A 4206-nucleotide genomic window follows, 5' to 3' on the forward strand; every position below is an offset into this window, starting at 1 on the left:
ACATTTTAAAACTTCTACAGCCGAAAAGAAACCCCTTGGTCTATCAACTCTCTCTTGATTGTGTTGATACCTTAGTACTTAGGCCACTAAACTCAGGAATGTTTGGTAGCCCTGAGACCATGAATTTCCTTTTTAAAGTAATGTCCTGGTGGGGGGGGGGGAGACACCAAGTTGGTAATATACCCAGAAGCTGGGATATTCTCTCTAGTATACTTTAGTAGCCAAGGAAGGTGGACAAAACAGTGTATAGAACTCGCCATCTCTGAACAGAAGAGAATACATCCTTGTTCAACGTACAAGGAACCCACAGTCCTAAACTGCAGTGGTTTTAACACATTAGGAAGCCTCACGGGAAGCATCCAATTGTGTCAGTTTGAACACAGGAATAACAAAGGCAGAGTCAATAGTACGTTGGTATCTCATTGAGGACAGAAACCAATGCATGTCACCTTAATGTTATTTAACCAAGAGCTAGCCCGTGTTTGAATTCTGTTTTTCATTCACCTTGTGACTTCCATCACACTGACTGTTGTATACGTCTGAATCTGCACTTGCCTGAATGCTGTCTTGTGAATCTGACTGTTCCTGTCTTTGTGTGTGTGTGTGTGTGTGTGTGTGTGTGTGTGTGTGTGTGTGTGTGTGTGTGTGATAAAGGGCTTTTAACTCTCTTTTATTGAGCAGCACTGAAAGCATCGAGTGGGGAAGGAATGAGAGATCTTTGCAGGAATCTTTGACAGAGGTTTATAAGGGATTATGTCACTGACTCCACCCGACCCCTCCTGCCCCAGATAGCAAACAACAAACACTATTAAGCAATATACAAACGCTTCTTCCAGAGTTCATGGTAATTATTCATTTTTCTAAGACTGCTTTCGGCCTATCTGCTATTTCCAGCCAATTATTGTCATAACGCACATGGAAACACACATGAATTACTCTCAGGTCAGAGGCATGGGAGAGAGCATCATTTAAAATGACAGCCATGCATTATTTTAGGTTGTAAAATCTGATCACATGGGAAATCTAAAGCAAGTATGGTTGGTTTACACATTGTTCTTTTTAATGTAGGCTAAACAACGGGCTGAGTACCCAATAGGACAGCAGTCTTCAGTCTTAAGTGACCTCGATATATATTATTAACCCTGGCTGTGAGGTCCAGCAAAGGTTCCAATCTCTTTAGATGTAAGAGATATTTTTTATAATAATATATTGCTACACCAAATGCATTTAAAAAGTGTAATTACAGCAGGGACATGCCCTGACTCCACAGATGTCCACTGTAGGTATTTCAACAGGATCCGAAGTATGCCGGAGGACCTCAGGAACCAGGCTGAAGCCACACAGCGAAGCAGAGACTGTCTTCTTTCAGACCCAACAGCTCCATGCAGCCATGGCCGATACCTTCCTGGAGCACATATGCCCCCTGGATATTGACTCTGCACCCATCACAGCCCACAACCCTGGCATCATTTGTACATTGGCCTTGCTTCCTGATCTGTGGAGATGCTGAGGGAGATGCTGAAGTCTGGGATGAATGTGGCTCGGCTGAATTTCTCTCATGGAACCCATGAATACTATGCAGAGACCATCAAGAATGTCCGTGCAGCCACAGAAAGCTTGCATCTGATTCCGTTCTCTACTGTCCCGTTGTGGTGCCTCTGAACACAAAGGGACCCGAGATCCGGACGGCACTCATTAAGGGCAGCGGCACTGCAGAGGTGAAGCTGAAGAAGGGAGCCACGCTGAAGATCACCTGGACAATGCCTACATGGAAAAGTGTGACGAGAGCATCCTGTGGCTGGACTATAAGAACATCTACAAGGTGGTGGAAGTGGACAGCAAGATCTGCATGGACGATGGGCTCATCCTATTGCAGGTGAAGGAGAAAGGTGCTTGTTACCTGGTGATAGAGATGGAGAATGGTGGCTCCTTGGGCAGCAAGAAGGGCATGAACCTGCCCAGTGCTGCTGTGGACCTCCCCGCCGTGTCAGGAAAGGACATCCAGGATCTGAAGTTTGGGGTGGAGCAGGATGTGGACGTGGTGTTTGCGTCTTTCATCCGCAAGGCAGCTGACGTGCATGGGGTTAGGAAGGTCCTGGGAGAGAAGGGCCAGAACATCAAGATCGTCACCAAAATCGAGAACCATGAAGGTGTCCGCAGGGTTGATGAGATTTTAGAGGCCAGTGATGGGATCATGATGGCTCGTGGTGACCTTGGCATTGAGATTCCTACAGAGACGGTGCTGCTGGCTCAGAAGATATTGATCAGACTTTGCATCTGAGCTGGGAAGCCAGTCATCTGTACCACACAGATGCTGGAGAGCATGATCAAGAAGCCACGCCCCACCCGTGCTGAAAGAGTGAACCATGCTGCCCTAGATGGAGCAGACTGCATCATGCTGTCTGGAGAAAGGGGACTCCTCTGGAGGCAGTTCGCATGCAGCACCTGATTGCCTGAGAGACAGAGGCTGCCATCTACCACTTGCAGTTATTCAAGGAACTCCGTGCCCATTACCAGCGCCGTGGGCACTGTGGAGGCCTCCATCAAGTGCAGTGGGGCTATTATGCTCAACAAGTCTGGCAGGAGTGCTCACCAAGTGGCCCGGTACTGCCCGAGGGCTCCTATCATTGCTTCAACGTGCAATCCCCAAACTGCTCTCCAGGCCCTTCTGTACCGTGGCGTCTTCCCTGGGCTGAGTAAGTATGCCATACAGGATGACTGGGATGAGGATGTTGACCTTCGTGTAAGCTTGACCATGAATGTTGGCAAGGTGCCAGGCTTCTTCAAGAAGGAAGATGTGGTCATTGTGCTGACCGGATGGCGCCCTGGCTCTGGCTTCATCAAATCCATGTGCATAGTGCCTGTACCTTACCCTCTGGAGCCTCTCTTCTAGCCCCTGCCCTTTCCCCTCTCCTATCCTATCACCACAATATCTGAGCCATATTGTGGCACTGGTGGGCTAGGACGCCAGGGAAAATTAATGCCTCTGAAACACACAAGAGAGCCGAGCTATTTTTTTCATGGCCCTACCTGACCCGGGGGTGAAGGAGGAACGCAGGATTGGAAACCCTCTGACTTTGTCTCAGAAGGGCAGCATCATCTCTGTGTACTTTGCTCTTGTAGAAAGTTGCCCAGAGAATTCTCAGCCCTAGCCTGGACTCAGGAGACAGCAAGTGTAGGGGCTGAGGGGTTGGGGCCCAGGGTTCTAGTGTAGATGACTTTTGGCCCTGGCCCTGACTTACTTTCCCAACAGCTTTGCAACCCTCCTCCTTGTGCATTCCACTGCTGTCACTGCAGACACTCCAACCTCCACCTTGTATTCTGTAGCATCTCCAGGCCTGTTGCTATATTGCATATCAATAAACAGCAGATGAAGAGAGAGAGAGAGAGAGAGAGAGAGAGAGAGAGAGAGAGAGAGAGTCAGAGAGAGACAGAGAGAGACAGAGAGAGACAGAGAGAGACAGAGACAGAGACAGAGAGAGACAGAGACACAGAGATAGAGAGAGACAGAGAGAGACAGAGAGAGACTGATTGATTCTAGCAGGGCTACATGCTCCCTGAAGACCAACAGGAGAGGGACAGGTCCACGGAAATTATTATCTTCATATTCAGGGAGAGAAGAGGTTACGGCAATGTGGGGGAGCCAGCCTTGTAGACCACGGCCAGGTGACAAGGGTGAGAACATTGGATTCTGGGAAATGGTCTAGATTGCTTTCGCTATGAATGTTTGTTAACAAGAAGGCATCATTTTGGCAGAGATAGGCAAAAGGCCTTTTCCTATTGGCTACCGAGGCACATTCAGAGTGGTTACTAAGAAAACAGTTAAACACCCTCTTGTTCTTAGAGTTGTATCGTAGGATTAGTCGGAGTCCCCTCTACTCTCTGATTCCCAGGATGGTCCCTCCTCTCCAGTTAAACTGCACTGAAATCACATGGAGAGAGCTTCAGCATCCCTGGGATTTGGACCAGTTCCATCAGAATGAGAAAAGATAAATTCATCATTTGCTTTCAAGGAAGTGTATGCATCCCTCTGGCTCGAAGACTCATTCTAAGTGGGAAGTCTTTTATTTTGAGGGTTTAGGTTTGGGGCTACCCCCCACCAAAACTATAGATGGTTTGTTCCATTGTAATGGATACAGGTAAAACCTGTGTCTAAGACCTCAGCGTGGGCCAGCTCCTCCACACTGACTGGGAGGATCCTTAGGG

At 48.2% G+C, this 4206-nt stretch overlaps 1 pseudogene; it reads left to right on the forward strand.

Moving 5' to 3' along the window:
- Positions 1-609: 609 nt before the first annotated feature.
- Positions 610-2954, forward strand: Pkm-ps8 (pyruvate kinase M1/2, pseudogene 8; annotated as a pseudogene).
- Positions 2955-4206: the final 1252 nt, after the last annotated feature.

This window comes from Rattus norvegicus, chromosome 7 (genome assembly GCF_036323735.1).
Source record: "Rattus norvegicus strain BN/NHsdMcwi chromosome 7, GRCr8, whole genome shotgun sequence".
Taxonomy (NCBI): Eukaryota; Metazoa; Chordata; class Mammalia; order Rodentia; family Muridae; genus Rattus; species Rattus norvegicus.